The sequence below is a fragment of the Lathyrus oleraceus genome, chromosome 1 (assembly GCF_024323335.1).
Source record: "Lathyrus oleraceus cultivar Zhongwan6 chromosome 1, CAAS_Psat_ZW6_1.0, whole genome shotgun sequence".
Taxonomy (NCBI): Eukaryota; Viridiplantae; Streptophyta; class Magnoliopsida; order Fabales; family Fabaceae; genus Lathyrus; species Lathyrus oleraceus.
Window position 1 is genome coordinate 243047939 of NC_066579.1, and position 18501 is coordinate 243066439.

General features: G+C 39.4%; 1 pseudogene; it reads right to left on the reverse strand.

The window, feature by feature from the left end:
- Positions 1 to 12548: 12548 nt before the first annotated feature.
- LOC127116441 (uncharacterized) lies at positions 12549 to 12648 on the reverse strand (annotated as a pseudogene).
- Positions 12649 to 18501: the final 5853 nt, after the last annotated feature.

Here is an 18501-nt window from a genome sequence, read left to right on the forward strand (position 1 = left end):
TATGCCTTTTTTGTCTTTCCATTTGTCTGAAAATTTTGCAAATAAACCCCTTAAGTTCCTTGAAAATTTTCTTTGTTTTGATGACATGGATGCAGATGAATGCATGAATGCAAGAATCACACTCAAGCATCAAGCAAAGCACACCAGACAAAGGTCATGGGATGGCTCATATTATCCTTAATATCAATCATCCATTTTAGTGGATTATGGTTTACACCTTATCGACACCCAAGTTCCATTGATATTAACGATATATGAACGGTTCATCCCTCCTTAATATCAATCATCCATTTTGGTGGATTATTATTTACACCTTATCAACACCCAAGTTCCATTGATATTAAGGATGTATGAACGGATCAACCATGAATCACGGGTTTGTTGCGAGTCACGAGCATGGAGTCTCGGTTAAGAACCACCCAAAGGCAGTGTACTAGGGTTTAAACCTGCCAGACATGTTCTATCAGAGGTTCCCATAGTCATCATCCCATCTTTCGAATATTATCGGAGGAACGTATACTCGTATTCCAAAAATATTCTCAAGAGAGACTCTTATGAGTGTAGTATCGCGTAACAATCGCATCAAATCTTACATTTGAACGACCTCCGCACTACGTCCTAAAAATAGGACAAGATGGGTTTGGTAAACTAAGGTCCTTGGCTTCTAAGGCACATATTGGAAAGATAATGTCTAACCACAAATGACTTATGTGACATTATTATCCCAACATGACCTCCACCAAGTGAATGGACTCGCAAGTCAACTTGCTAAGGAATAACTCCACACAAGTCGACGAGACTATGCCATTCTCCTATCCTAAGGTGCACTCAAGTTCGGGTATAGAACTCATCTCACATAGATCACCAAGCAAGCAAGCAATTGATATACAAGCAATTCAAACATTACAATCAATACAGTAATCCCAAATTGCACCAAAGATGCACATTTGAGTGAGTTGCATTAACCAATTAGAAGTATTCACAAAGATGGTCAAAGTTGACTTAAAGTTCAATTCAAAATGAGTATTATGAAAAGAAAGTTTGAAAATCAGAGGCATAAGGCCTAGGTTTCTAATGTTGAAAACAAGTGAAATGTTTGCACAATATTTTTGGGTTTGAGTTAAGGATGAAAATATGGATCAAGGTTAAGCATGAAAGGGTGAGGGTTAAGGGACAAAGCCACAAATAGGGTTGCTTTCTCAAGATCATAGAGATGATCCAAGTAAGTTCCTTGGGAATAAGGCAACACAAGGAAAAAGCAATAAGCAAGTCTCATAAGAGAACCACAGAAAGAGGAAACAGAATGCCAATCAATGGACTTACATCCAACTCCAAAAAACAAACGGGAAACAGAATGCCAATATATGGACTTACATCTAACTCCACAAAACAAAACAGGAAATAGAAAGCCAATAAATGGACTTACATCTAACTCCTCAAAACAAATAGGAAACAGAATGCCAATAGTTGGACTTATATCTAACTCCTCAAAACAAACAAATGAGCAAAAGGCAAACACATGGAAAGCAATCCAACAAACAATGCATCACACACTATATACAATCAAGAGGCTCAATCAAATAGGTGGGCTTTAATCAAGAGGGGTCATATCAACCTCGACAAACAAGCCAAACTGTGGTGGTAATCTGTGAGCTCTTAACCACTAACATTGAGAGTTAGGGTGAAGCTGATGAAAATGGAAATGAGGATAAGACCTCATGCTCTTAACCCTGGCCTGGGTGAGCTTATGATAAATAAAGTATGGGGATCCAGAATATGGGATCCTATTCCACTTGACAGACTCGATACAAAGATCTTGGGTTATGTTCAAGAGCATCAGCACGTAGTGCGAGCATAATGAACGACTCACTGAATAATAGGGGATTGATTACTAATCCCTTCTATCTGTCAATTGCCTCTTCACTTAGGAGGACTTAACAAGTAACATGCCTCATCTAGAGGTCTTTAGCACAAATGTAAACAATCACAATCATTGCCTCTTAGGGAGGACTTCAGCCAAATGCCTGCCAAAAAGGCGACAGGACTTCCAGACTACATGGAGTAAGAAGGCTAAGCTACCTCAGTGGTGTATCAACCCCACTCCAAATAAAAGGCTAAGCAAAAGCTAGCTAGCAACTAATGTACCTGTACAAAAGCCAAACAGTTAATATTGCATTCAGAAAACCAAACAGACAACACAGTGGAACTTTTCAATATCTACACAATGTAAGTCACAAGTGCAAGCACTCAAGTGAGTTCATCACATCAATGGACCTACAACACAACAAGAGTTAGTAATCAAAGGTATTTTCATCTCAAGTAATGAGACCACACCCACCATCAAGGCTAAATGCTCAAACCTGAAACACAAAGCACTATTAGATATGTACAAAACAACTAGTGCAAAGAATAGGTTCAAGACCACATCAAATGATCAAAACAGAAGTCAATATTTCACGTATTGCAAGTTCAAGCAATAAATAAAATGTCCTTAAAAGGACCAAGTTCAATTCACAATGTAAATGCATCAAATGGATCATGCTATGGAAAGGCAAACAATGTGCACAAAGTTGGATATCCAAATTAGAAAATCCAAATCAAAACAGAAACACATCCAATAATCATGAATTATTTTATGTGAAATCAAAATGCTATGAACAAGCAGCATACCAAAAATTAAAACCAGAAGAGCTCAAATGGCATATGAATGAAAATGCACAAAGGCAAGGTCAAGATGTGACACAAAATGTCACACTACATATCATCATGTGTCTAAAACAGTGATACCAAATGATAAAAATACCAAACCAATTCTCAAAAATCACATTACATGTTAAGATCAAGCATGCAAAATTTCAAAGCAATTGGATCAAGAATGAGCATTTCACAAAGCAATGAATCATGAGATATCAATTTGGCATATGGTTCAATCAAAACTCACAAAGTAAAAATCCAGAAACACACAATTCATGAAATAAATGCTATAAAAATCTAGAGATTAAAACAAGAATGTGAAAAAAAGTTTGGATCAATTTGGATATTCCTTCTATTTTTTATGATTTTTTGAAGTTGAATGAGTAAAAGGAAATAATATGGAGATAATGTGTAAAAAGGAATGTGACTGAAAATCAGAAAGTGCATAATGCCAGATTCGAACTCAGGTAAGGACGGTCCAATAAGCGTTCAAAAATTAAATTCAAAAACACATACGCAAGGAATCGAACTCAGGTAAGGCCAGGCTCAAGAGCGCATGAAGCGCTGCGTTTCATTAAACGCGTGGCGCACAGTCAGCCAGGTCAAAGCAGCGTGGCACGGGTCAAACAAGCGCCAACCAATGAAAGTGCCAAGGACGCACACACGTGGATGCCAACACAGCGAAACCCTAGGGGATTTGCAGACGGCGGAGGACGGCGATTTCAACCGTCTTCTCCGATGGTATCCACAGCGGCGGTTCAGAAAAAAATTCCAGAAATGGACAAAACGCATATGGATTGGAAGCTCTTTCAATGAGAAACTCGAATATCATAATCAAACAGCCTAAAACTTCATGAATCAACCGGATCGAGCGAAAATTTTTTTGATGTCAAAACTTAAAGTTCATGTATCTAACTCATTTCTTAACCAAATCAAGATCTACAGCTATCAGAATCATCAGCATCAAAAGATCTATAGGTTTATGTACATGAAACAGCAAAATATGATGATCGAATTTTCACTTACTTGAACTTGCAGTGATTGGATTTGTGTGCTACAACTCTAAAACATTCTAGATCTTCTCCCTCAACCTTGCTATGAAGCTTTATGCACAAAGCAGCAATTGAAAATCCTCAAATCAAGCTCAATTTCAAAACTCCATCTTCATGTTCAAGCTTTGGGATCTTCACGATTCTGGACTGAATTGGCCAAAGTAATTGTTGATTCTTGCTCCAAACTACACCAGGATCATGAATCTACCAAGAAACTTGGTGTTTGTGTGAAGAATTTTGAGATTCGATGAGAGAGAAAATTGAGAGGGAAATGAAATTTTGATCCAAATTCTGTTATTCCCTTCAATTGTGATTAACATTTGGCTTATATATGGTCCCTTAATCATGCTGAAATTGAGATTAGGCTTTGGCTAATTGAAAATTAAGGAGATGTAAGATGTAATGGCAAAAATGCAAGTGTGAGGTAGCATGGCAAATGTGCACGTGAACAGTGCCATGCAAGGTGAAAATCCACTTAAAATCATTCAATAAACAACATTGGATTGGTATTTGGCTTGTATGATTCACCAATTTCAAATTATCAAATCTCCCTCCAAAATGCACTTGTATGGACACTTGATCATGTGAGCTTCTTTCATGCAATGCAATGGTTGATTTGGAATCTCTTGGTCACAAGGAGCATTTTACAAAAAGAGTGGACCAAATTGGAGTTTTGAATCAAAAGTTATGCCATGTTGAACTTCCGTGTACACTTTGTGATCATTTGGCCATAACTTCTCAACCATTCATCAGATGATCATGATATAGGACTTTTTGAAAAGAGGAGAGAAAGATCTTCAACTTTCATGTTCACCAAAAATCCATTTGAAGCTTCTTTGATGTTGGAAAGTCAAGTTTAATGTGGACCAAAAACTTGCCATTTTTGGAAATTTGAAATTACAGGTCACTTTCTATTTTTGGAAACTTTTGCTTTGACTTCAAAATATTCAAGATAGATGTTTGACATGATGAATAGGCCTTGTTTGAACATGATTAGGATGAAGAAATTCCATTCCTCAACTCATAGCCCTCAATTGACTGCACATTTGACCTGTATGGTCCTCAGATGACCTGAATATGCCTTGATGAACTTGGGTCTTTGCCACTTGGGGAATTTACTCAAAATGGAACCATAGCTCATGTAAGTTCCATATAATATCATGTGGTCCTTATCTCAAGAAAAAAACATCAACTCAATGCACAAAGGGATGCTCTTGGATGGCTTGACCTGTGCTTGCTTAGACTGCAAAACAAATGTTAATGACATATTTTTGGTGCTTTTGGTTAGTGATTAAAACAAGAAAAGCAAAGATATACAATGCAAGCATGCCTAGTGATCTGAAACACTCACAGGAGATCCCACCCAAAGGGGAAAGGAAGGCAAGATGCTCAAAGATCCTTGAGGCTATGAAATGCAATGATATGATGCCATGAGGGATCTTAGGGACAAAATTGGGGTCTTACTGTTACAAGCGGTGATGTTTGCAAAAATACTGTCAAATTGCTCTATTGTGACGTCATGATCTACATACGCCACATCCAACACCTGTTGCAGAGCTTCTCGGTGTGGTTCTGAATTCATCAATAAAGAAAATACAGAGATCTTTGATGGCGTCTGTAGAAGCTGATCTACCATGTTGTACTCACTCCTTTTGATGAGCCTTAACATTTCATCACAGTCTTCTTTCGTATTGCCACTCTGGCCAACAGAGACAGGAGTTTTCACGACGGAGGTAGGTTTGGCAACAAGGGCCAGATTCGAAGCATTCACAGCAGTCCCAACCGGAGGTTCAACATAATCAGCAACATCGGCCCTTCAAACATCAGCTGGAGGTTTCTGCAGAGCCGAGAAGACACGACCGTTATGGGTCAGGCCGCTGATGTCGATAATATTAACAACAGAGGTAGAGGGCAGGGGAACCTCTTTCCCATCCTCCAATGCTACAGCATTGTAGCGATAGGGGACCATTTCTCAGAAGAGTATGGCACAGGGCCAGCCGGTTTGATGATCAAAGAAGGAGAAGCCTTTTACTTGCTACCATCATACTTGAAAATAACAGGCTCAGGGATCCGAAATACCGAAGATATTACATTGACTTCATCAGCATCTTCATCAACATTTTTGTTCTGAAGTATCTCAATGACTCATTCATCCAGCGTTTCTTGAACGTCTTTGCGGACTTGGCGACATCCTCTTTGATTGACAGTGCAAACTCGGCATCTGTCGTGGTCGTTCTCGTAATGACTATAATCACACTACAGTCTATGCATCTCGACCAGAGATTGTCGAATATGGCTGACATATTTGACTTTGTATTTACCAGGGCAACCCTGGACCATATTGACAGAGGATTTCCCATGCTCGGGCAATGGGTTCTTCTTCACATTAGGACCTACGTCCTCGAAACACAGAATACCCCATCTCACAAGGTCTTGAACCTTGGTCTTCAGTGGATAGCAGTTTTCCACGTCATGTCCCGGAGCACCGGAATGATAAACATAGTGTAATTCAGGCTTGTACCACCACTGAGGGTTGGTAGGTATAGCTGGTGGGTTTCGTGGAGTAATCAATTTCCTCTCTATCAAAGAGGGATACAATTCGGCATAGGTCATGGGAATAGGATCGAAGGTGACCCTCTTCCTCTCATAGCTTGTACTGGATTGATTATTACTTCGAGGCTGGTAGGCCTATTGTTGAGGACGGTGCTGTTGTTGTTCATATTGCGGATGTTGTTGCTGATTATTGTTGTGATGCTGATATTGCTGGTTACCGGCAGGCCGCACGGTCTTCCTCCTTACTGAGGGTCTTCTTGGTTTAGCATGGGAGGTCACAGCATGTGCCTCACCATCTTTCTTCTTTCCAAACGTCCCATACCGTTTGGCAGAAGAGCCTTTTTCTCTGGTCAGGCGACCTTCCCTGACTCCTTCTTCCAGACGCATCCCCATGTTCACCATCTCGGTGAAGTCAGAAGGAGCGCTGGCAATCATCCGCTCGTAATAAAAAGAACTCAAGGTCTTCAAAAAGATCTTGGTCATTTCCTTCTCCTCTAGCGGGGGCACAATCTGTGCTGCTAACTCTCGCGACCTCTGGGTGTACTCTTTAAAAGTTTCTTTGTCCTTCTGGAACATGGCTCTCAATTGATCCCTATCGGGAGCCATATCCACAATATACTTGTATTGCTTGGCAAAGGCCTCGCCAAGGTCATTGAAGGATCGGATGTTCGCGCTTTCCAAGCCCATATACCATCTCAAGGCAGCATTGGACAAACTGTCCTGGAAGTAGTTAATGAGAAGTTGATCGTTGTCGGTCTGAGTCGACATCTTCCTGGCATACATGACCAGGTGGATGAGGGGGCAAGTATTTCCCTTTGTCGCATCCGCGAAAAACAACTGGCGGGCTAAAACAAAACAAGCAGAGCCGCCACCGTGCGTTATTTATCCCAAAGAGGGAAAGGAAACGCTCGAAGTAAACCTGGAAAAGACATGGCCTCGCGACCAAAGAGAGATGGGATCGGGAGTCGGTTACGAAAGGGGAAGGTATTAGAACCCCTCACGTCCGTCGTACTCGACGGGATCCACGCTCAAAAGAATAGAAGAAAGGTTGCTAAAGTTGCTCACAAACATCACACACACACACTGGAAACAACACAGGTGGAGAAAGATGGAAAAGGGCTCGCTAGGATATCGCATCCTATGCCTACGTATCTCATCTGGAATGAGAATCAGAGCTACCGTAGTTCGGCTCACGCACGCCGAAACAAAACACACGCACACAGGCAAACATGGAAACCGAATGCCAAATTGCTGGACTTACATCAGACTCCGAACCAAACAAACCCACACTGGAAACCAAATGCCAATTGCTGGACTTATATCAGACTCCAAGCACACAACAACAGGATACAGAATGCCAATCGCTGGGCTTACATCCATCTCCTACACACACAAGAAGGATAACAACCAAACAAGTTAATAGGGAGTCTGGAACTCGAGCCTAATAACTGTCAAGCAAACACACACAAAAAGAAAAAAAGGGTGCCCAGAGAGATCTCGTACGACCTCCTGCCTACGTACCTCATCTGGTATGAGGATCAGGGCAACGTAGTTCCCCTTAACAGGGGAGAAACTTTCTCCTAAACCAGAGACTGGGAAATGACAAACTAGAAGGGAGACTGACTCGAGCCTAATAGTTATCATGCAATCCGCAATGGTCCTAGGTTGAGTTTTCTATCTAACTTGCACAGGCAGCAAGCTATCCTAATCAGGACAAACAAAGCAAACATACACACAATTAGCACACACTATATACAAACAAAGTGGGCTCACACAAGGTTAGACTGTGAAACACAAGCCAACTGGAATCGGGTGTAGTTAGCTCTTAACCCTAACATTGAGAGTTAGGGTGAAGCAGATGAAATGGGAAGTGAGGGTAGGACCTCACAACTCTTATCCCTGGCCTGGGAGAGCTTCAGACAAAAGAAAGTGGGAGTTCAGAAAGTTGATACTCTTCTCCACATATGACTGACACAACAAAGATCTTGGGTTAATATCCACAATGCATCAACACAAGGTGTGTGAGCAAAGTGGATGACACACCGAATAGCAGGAGATGGATTGCACATCTCTTTTATCTGCCAATTGCCTTGTCAAAGGACTTTTCCTGCTTGGCACAAAAATAAACATTCACAAGCATTGCCTCTTAAGGAGGGCTTCAGACAGGTGCCTGCCCAAGTAAAAGGACAGGTCTTCCAGACTACATAAGGTCAGAGAGTTATACCTATATGGTTAAGCAACCAAGCAAAAGCAAGTTCAAATTGAACTTAAGCAACTTATGTACCTGTTGAAACATCACACAAGTCAGTTAAACTGTACAGACAAACAGATAACATGAATAACAACAGTCAAACCCAATGAACAAAGGCATAAGCCACAAGTCAAACTCAAATGAGTTAACAACCCTACAAAACACACAATGTTAGTAATCAAAAGCAAGCACCAAATGCTCAAGTGAGGTTGCATCATGAACCATATAACCTGGATGTTCAACCTGAAATCAAAGCTCAAAGATGAGAGGCAAACCACTAGGTCAAGGCCTAGGGTTAAAGAGGGAGAAAAAATTCAAAACAGAACATGAAAATTGACATGAATCAACTTCAATCCATCAAGAACATCATCCAAAAAGTCCCACATCAATATCATTCACCAATTTCATTTCATGAACAAAATATGGCAAGGTATGCACATTGGAACCACATTGTGACAACAGAATGAACAAATGCACAATAATTCAAAAATGATTCAATTAATTTTGGAAAAAATCATGGCTAAACAGAGCACACAACATGATCAACACACCAAAAATCAAGGCATTTGGACAAGTTTAAGCATGGTAATCAAATTCCATAAGGCAAGGCAATTAAAACAAGCTCAAATGTGACACATTTTGGTACATCAACTTAGCACAAGCCTAAAACAGAATTGACAAATGATAAAAACCTCCAATCAAAGCCAAAACAAACTTCAACATGTCTGGAACCACTGTGCAAAATTTCACATCCATATGATAAAGCATAAGCATTTCACAAAAGATTGAAAATCAATGACTATTCAAAATCTCACAAATGGCAATCCAGAATGAAAAATCTCAATCAAATCAGAAATTATTCCAAAAATTCCACAAAAAATCATGAGCATTTGCAACATGCATATCAAACACCATATAAGAAATCAGAACAATTGGAATTCATTTGGCAAGGCAATTTGATCAATCAAGATGAACATCACAATGTGTGACACACATTGTCACACCTAACTTAGAAAAATCATAACTCAGCAATGGCAATTGATAAAAATTCAAACTCAACACCAAAATGTCCAGAAAGATGTCTAGTTTCACCATGTAAAATTTCATGAGCATTGGATAAGAATTGAGCATTTCACAATTGATATATCAAAGCAATGTCTAAACATGACATATATACACAAACCCTAGGGAAAAATTAAATCCAGCCAGGCTCAAATTATGAAAAAATAATGATAAAAAACTAGACACAATCAGGAACAAGATGCAAAAATTCCCACATTTTTTGGATCATTATTCTATTTGTTTTGAATTTTGAAAGTTAGAAAAAAAATAAAAAATGTATGAAGGAGCATGGATGAACATGTGATGGAGTAAAGGAGAAAATGAAAATGAACTTTGGAAAATTGCTTTGGCTAGGATTCGAACCCTGCGCCTTTTCAAACATACAAGGGCGCGCCTGCATGGCTATTCCATGCAACCAATAGGAAGCCAGCGTTGCGCCAACCTAAGGCCACGCTTTAACAGCATACAAAAACGTTTCCTAAAGTCCAGCTTCAGCACATGCTGATAACACGAAATTATATCACATTTTAAGACTTAATTCAATTAGATTATATTATCATTTACTTTAGTTTATCTCATTTTATCAGATATTATGCAGTATTTCCTTGCTATTTATGTCAGGTATCCATTTTGAAGCAAAAGTGAAAAAGGGAAGAAAAGGAGGTGTAGAAAGGAGTAAAAAGGAAACAAATATCAAAGACCAAGCCCAGCCCAAAAGAAAGCGCACGTTGTGCCTGTGACGGGCGTCACAAGGGTTGTGACGAGCGTCACACTAGAAGCATCCCTGTGACGAGCGTCACACATGGTGTGACGAGCGTCACACCATTCCACTAGCTTTTTGGCGCAAGTCACGCTCTCAGAAGAATTGAAGAAGAACGTTGAGAGAGTTCGTGTCCTATGCCCACGCCGTGTATTTAGCCATGCTGAAGACTCGTGGGAAACGGAATGCAGTTACCAAGGCTATTATAAATAGCCATCTCACAAACCTAAAAAAGTCTCAGTTTTTGCACGCTCAGTTTGCCGAAGCTCTGCCAAATTTTCTTTTCACGCCTTTGCTTATTTTTCTTCCTTTCCAGCAACTTAGCATTGTTTATTTTATTTATTTCTTTTGCAAGCTTTACATTCTTTTTCCCTTGCAAATTTACCTTTCCAGTTTTAGCTTTTAGATATTTTTCGCATAATAGTTTCTACACCGGAAACTATTGTGCAACTTTATACCGGATTTAACCTTACGTTATATTCCAGTTTTATTTCCTTGATTTAATTTACTGTCTAATTGAAGAATCCTAGAACAAATCCTACCGGCTTGTGGTGGAGTGTTCAAGACCATTGTATTACGCATTCAGGTTCTTTAATTGTTATTTAATTTTTAATGTTTTATTCTATTGCTTATTCATATTGCCTGCCTGGAATGAGTCTGTTTATGCATGATATAAATTCTTATTTATTTAGCATGTCTGGCTAATTTGCCTAGGTATCGGTATGTAAAGTAAGCAGAATAAGGGATCAAGACTGAGTCGGTCTATTTAAACTTAAAATCAAAATCAATCTTTTTACGGTTTCAACTTACAGGTTTAATAACAAGATTTTTTACAAAAGTAAAAGACATAAAGAAGTTAAAATCAATAGAGCGAGAGTTTGAGATTTTAACTGGACAGTGTAAGTTAGGCATTAATTCTAGATCAGGGCGAGAGCAAGTTTTAGAGTTAATTAAATTCTGACCTTTTCCAAAAAGTATTTTTAAAGATTGGATGTGAGGACGAGAGTTAAGCATTTGGATTTAATTATATAACCTAAGTCAAAAGAGCGAGAGTTTGAGATAAGGGTGTTTAAAACGGTCAGTATTTTCTTAAAAGGAGTTTCTGCAACTTTATTGTTTTCAAAATATGGTTTTTGACTTAATTATAAGTGACAGCAACATTAATATAAAATCATGGTTTATTCAACAGAGCGAGAGTTTGAGATAGAACCTTTAACCAATGAAGTTAACCGAAACGATTCATTTTAAAACCAAGAAACCGACAAAGACTTGATTCCCTAGTTTTGACGAACTACATACCGATATCCGTTTTATTAATATTTAATCTAGATATTAGTTTAGCTCTTAGTTTTTCCCCAAACAATCAAACATTTTCACCTTAGATTTACGTAGTAACCTTAGATAACGGTATATCGATTCATAAGTCCCTGTGGGATCGATATCTTTTAAAACTACGCGATAGAACTGTGCACTTGCAGTTTGTATCCCATTCTCGACTCACCCAGTCGAGCGGCCAAGTTTTTGGCGCCGTTGCCGGGGACTTTTATTCAATCGATATCGTAACTCTTCCATTACGCTGTAGAGACTAAGGTTTCTTTTTCTTCTATTTTCTTTCTTTCGTTGATTTGTATGCCACGCACTCGCTCTCAAGGCGAACCCCTCTATTTACGAATCAACGATATCGAACTATATCTCCGAGTCTTACGACGAATTCGGGAATATCGTGATGAAAACAATCTCCCTCCTATAAACCTTCCAGATTTCAAAAACATTTTTCCTTCTTTAACCGAGATGGCAGAACCAGCTCGTGCTCTAAGAGATTACGCCGCTCCATCGCAAGATGAACCGCATTCAAGTATTGCTCCGCCCGCAATCGAAGCAAACAACTTTGAACTTAAACCTTCGTTGTTGCAGGCTGTGCAACAGAACCAATTCTCTGGAAATCTTACCGAAGATCCAAACCTTCATTTATCCGTATTTGTTCAATACGCTGATACTGTTAAAGCTAATGGTGTCACTTCAGAGGCAATTCGACTTCGTCTTTTTCCTTTCTCATTAAGAGATAGCGCTAGAAGATGGCTTCAATCTCTCCCTTCCAACTCAGTCACCACATGGAACGAGTTGAAGAAAGTTTTTCTTGCCCGATATTTTCCGCCAAGCAAAACAGCTATGTTAAGAGCCCAGATAAACGGATTTAAACAGAAAGACAACGAGTCTCTTTTCGAAGCATGGGAAAGATACAAAGACATGATGAGACTTTGCCCACACCATGGTTTGGAAGACTGGTTAGTAATTCACACATTTTATAATGGTCTCTTATACAATACAAGGTTAACAATAGACGCCGCTGCAGGTGGTGCACTAATGAACAAACCTTACGCTGATGCTTACCAGCTTATCGAGAGCATGGCCCAAAACCACTATCAGTGGGGAACCGAACGAACGAATGTGGAAAAACCTCAACCGAAAACTGGCATGTACGAGATAAGTAACCTTGATCACGTCAATGCAAAAGTGGATGCTTTGGTCCAGAAAATTGAAAGTTTAAACGTATCACCTCCAGCCGCCGTGGTTGCTATAACTCAGAATTGCGAGGTCTGTGGAATCCAAGGCCACACTCCTGCGGAATGTCAACTCTTGACTGGAATCCAAGCAGAGCAAGTAAACTATGCTCAAGGAAGCCCCTATTCGAATACCTATAACCCAAATTGGAAGAACCATCCAAACTTCTCATATAAGAGTAATAATGCTTTATACGCACCTGGACAGTCTCCAAATCAAGCCCCATCTATATCTCCAGGATATCAGAAACCGAATCCTAACAATAATACCCCTAGAAAATCCAACTTGGAAATCATGATGGAAAACTTTATAGCTTCCCAACAACAAACCAATAAAGATTTCTTAAACCAGAACATACACACTGGCGAACAACTAAAACAACTAGCAAGCAAAGTAGATGCCCTGGCTACCCATAACAAAATGCTAGAAACGCAAATATCTCAAGTAGCTCAACAACAAGCACCTACTGCTGCACCAACTGGTACATTCCCTGGACAGCCCCAACCCAATCCGAGAAGCCAAGCTCATGCAATTATATTGAGAAGTGGAACGGAAGTGGAAGGACCGTCTAACCCAAGGATAGAAAACCAAAACCCTAAGAAATCTACTGAGGAAAGTGAACCTAAGGAAAAGGAAGAGAGTAATAAGGAAACCCTAGAAAAGAAGGAACCTTATGTACCTCCACCACCTTACAAACCACCTATACCTTACCCTCAAAGGCTTGTTAAAACCAAAGATGTAGGCCAATTTAGAAAATTTGTTGATCTCCTTAAACAATTAAACGTTACAATTCCGTTTACCGAAGCTATCACGCAGATGCCCTCATATGCTAAATTCTTAAAAGAAATTCTTTCCAATAAGAGGAAACTTGACGATAGCGAAACCGTTACACTCCCTGCCGAATGTAGCGCTATAATCCAAAACATGCCCCCTAAACTCAAGGATCCGGGTAGTTTCTCTATACCCTGTCACATAGGAAAATTTGTCATCGACAAAGCCTTATGCGATTTAGGAGCCGGAATTAGCGTTATGCCTTTATCCATATGTAAGAAACTGGAAATGGGAGAATTAAGACCGACCAAAATGTCTGTGCAATTAGCAGATCGTTCCATCAAATATCCTGTAGGAATCCTTGAAAACGTTCCCGTACGCATAGGTCAGTTTTACATTCCCACTGACTTCACAATTATGGACATTAGAGAAGATGATACGACACCTATTATACTAGGAAAACCATTCTTAGCAACTGCCGGTGCAATCATAGACGTAAAACGAGGACGACTCACCTTCGAAGTAGGTGAAGAGAAAATTGAATTCATTCTTTCCCAATTCTTGAAATCACCTGCAATAGAAGATACATGTTACTTCATGGATATCATCGATGAATGCATAAAAGAAGCAGAGTCAGGAGAAGACAAATCATCAGACTATCTTTTAGAGGACAAATCTAAACAATGCCTAGCAATAACACCGGATCCTACGCAGTGTCTTAACAAACCAACCCCTTATTTGAAAACACTTCCCAAAAATCTGAGATATGAATTCCTAGACTTAGAACTTGAACGACCTGTGATAGTTAATGCAGATCTAGGAAGACTCGAAACAGAAAAACTCCTACATATCTTAAGAAAATATCCAACCGCACTAGGATACCACATCACCGATCTCAAAGGAATAAGCCCTTCTATTTGTATGCACCGCATCATGTTAGAAGAAGACTGTAAAACCTCTAGGGAACACCAGAGAAGACTAAATCCGATCCTAAGTGAGGTAGTAAAGAAAGAAATAACCAAGTTATTAGAAGCAGGTATTATATATCCTATATCTGATAGCAAATGGGTTAGTCCTGTACACGTTGTACCAAAGAAAGGAGGCATAACCGTTATTGAAAACGAAAAAGGAGAAACTATAACTAAACGAATCGAATCGGGATGGAGAATGTGCATTGATTATAGGAAACTAAACAAAGCAACCCGAAAAGATCATTTCCCTTTACCATTCATTGACCAGATGTTAGAACGATTAGCTAAACATTCACATTTCTGTTATTTAGACGGTTATTCAGGCTTCTTTCAAATACCAATTCACCCTGATGACCAAGAAAAGACAACATTCACATGCCCTTTTGGTACCTTCGCGTATAGACGAATGCCGTTTGGTCTGTGTAATGCCCCTGCAACTTTTCAAAGATGCATGATGGCAATATTCGCCGACTTTCTCGAAAACATCATGGAAGTATTTATGGATGACTTTTCTGTATACGGACAGAGTTTCGAAGAATGCCTTGAAAACCTGGAAAGAGTTCTGGAACGATGTGTAAAAGTAAACTTAGTACTTAATTGGGAAAAGTGCCACTTTATGGTACAAGAAGGCATTGTTTTAGGATACATCATCTCGAACAGAGGAATTGAAGTAGACAAAGCCAAAATAGAGGTAATCGAAAATCTTCAACCCCCAAGAACTGTGAGAGAAGTACGAAGCTTTTTAGGACACGCCGGTTTTTACCGACGATTCATCAAAGACTTCTCTAAGATAACTAAACCCTTAACCGGACTGTTGATGAAAGATGCTGAATTCATATTCGACGATAACTGTTTAAAAGCATTTCAAACTCTTAAACAAGCATTGATCTCCGCACCCATTATGCAGACACCAGACTGGAATGAACCATTCGAAATAATGTGCGATGCCAGTGATTATGCTGTAGGTGCTGTTTTAGGACAAAGAAAGGATAAAAAGCTTCACGTTATATATTACGCTAGCAGAACCCTGGATGAAGCACAGATGAATTATGCCACAACCGAGAAAGAATTCCTAGCAGTGGTATTTGCGCTAGATAAATTTCGTTCTTACCTGGTAGGAGCCAAAATAATAGTTTACACTGATCACGCTGCTATCAGGTACCTTTTAACAAAAAAAGATGCTAAACCTAGACTCCTAAGATGGATCTTGTTACTGCAAGAATTCGACTTAGAAATCAAGGACAAGAAAGGAACTGAAAACGTAGTAGCAGACCATCTCTCTAGACTTGAGAACCTTGAACCAGAAAGAACATCCATTAATGGTGATTTCTCGTATGATAAACTCATAGCTACTTTGGAAGAGAACAACTCCGACATGCAAGTAGAAACCACCTTAGCTATATCTGTCATACCATGGTACGCTGATCTAGTCAATTATTTAGCTGCCGGAATAGTTCCACCTACTTTATCTTACCAGCAGAAGAAACGATTCTTCCACGACATAAAACACTATTACTGGGATGATCCCTTACTTTTCAAAAGAGGCCCCGATGGTATTTTCCGTCGATGTATACCCGAAGAAGAGGTAGAAAATATAATCCAACACTGTCACTCTGCGCCTTATGGCGGACACACAAGTACATCCAAGACCTGCTCTAAAATCCTACAAGCTGGCTTTTATTGGCCAACTATATGGAAGGACGTACATGCGGCTATTAAGGAGTGTGACAGATGTCAACGCACGGGAAACATATCTAGACGTGACGAGATGCCACAAAAAGGTATTTTGGAAGTAGAGATTTTTGACGTGTGGGGGATAGACTTCATGGGACCCTTTCCATCCTCTTTCGGTAACAAATACATACTCGTGGCAGTTGACTACGTATCAAAATGGATCGAAGCTATAGCTTCTCCAACAAATGACACCCGAGTAGTAACTAGACTCTTTAAAAATATAATATTTCCGAGATTTGGCATCCCAAGAATAGTAGTCAGTGATGGTGGATCACACTTTATATCCAAGGTACTCGAAAAACTACTACTTAAATATGGAGTGAGACATAGGATAGCAACACCTTACCACCCTCAAACCAGTGGACAAGTGGAAGTATCTAACAGAGAAATCAAGCAAATACTAGAAAAAACGGTCGCCACTTCAAGGAAAGATTGGTCATTGAAATTACCAGAAGCTTTGTGGGCATACCGAACTGCTTATAAAACTCCCATAGGGACGACCCCATTTAAGCTCATTTATGGAAAATCCTGTCACCTCCCGGTAGAATTAGAACATAAAGCCTATTGGGCTATTAGAAATTTAAATTTGAATTATAAAGCCGCCGGTGAAAAGAGAATCCTTGACATAAACGAATTAGAGGAACTCAGAAGAGACGCCTATGAAAATGCCAAAATCTATAAAGAAAGAACAAAACAATGGCATGACAAGCGTATATCAAGGAAAATCTTCAAGCAAGGCGACGCAGTACTTTTATTTAACTCTAGACTAAAGTTATTCCCGGGAAAACTACGATCCAGATGGTCAGGACCTTTTCATATCACTAAAATCTTTCCCAGTGGAGCGGTAGAAATAAAAGGACAATCTACAGAACCGTTCACCGTAAACGGGCAACGTCTGAAACATTATCACTATGCGGAAACCAACGAGGATTCGCAAATTCTACACTTAGACGAAACGCCCCCAGGACTCATAGACTATATTTAACAGTTTTTTTGTCGAGCTTGCGACATTTAAACAAAGCGCTTAGTGGGAGACAACCCACAAATTAATTTGTTATTTTATTATTCTATTATTATTATCAATTCCCTATTTTTCTCTTAATTATTTCTTTTAATTTCTATTTAGTATTCATTATTGATTTATTCAAAAAAAAAAATATATATATATATATATATATATATATATATAATAATTCTTTTCTTCTTTCGGCATTTGGCCAAATCCTGACTTAAACTCATGTTTCTTTTCTCTAGCTAACACTAACCAGATGGGACATTCTGATCGTATGGGTATCAAGTTCAGAGGAATGGCTCAGAAACGAAAGTTTGAAGAACTAGCCGCTAGAGAGATGCTACCTAGTTTATATGCTGATGATTGGGCTATGACTGCCCTTGGACTGAGACAGAGTGTCCTGTTTTTTGCTGAATCAGATAGGATGGGAGACCTCCCCTATCCTGAGACATTTCACCACCTACCGGAGACTCACACTAGAATTCCTTAGTTCATTAATCTATCTACCTAGCCATGGAAAAGGAATTAGCAGAGGTTTTATCCAGTTCAGAATGTTCAATATGGAGTACCAATTTAATATTAGAGACTTCACCAACCTTTTGGGTTTTCCTACCTCCTTTGATACATTCACTGTAAGCCAGGAAGAACTTTTTGAATATAGAGAGCTTGAACACTTTTGGGGTAAGCTGATTGGAAATGATGAGCCCGAGGAACATGAGTTTCTCTCTGGAAACATACATAACCCGACTTTTCGCTATTTCCATAAGATCCTGACCCACACTTTATTTGGGAAGAAGCCAAATAGTACTTCAGTTTCACGTGATGAACTCTTCATCATATTTTGTGCTTCCCAGAACCGTCCAGTAAACGGTGCTACTTTTATGTTAGCTAATTTGGACCACCTTATCCAGGATGAGCGAGCACCCATTAGAATAGGCGGTTTGATCACTATGATAGGTAATGCTATTGGATTACGTCAGCCTATGCTTGACCTTAGCCCTTTTTGTGGCATTACTACTATGAGTATACCTTTCCTCTTCAACACTATGTTTATAGCAAACATAGGGTCTGATGAGTTC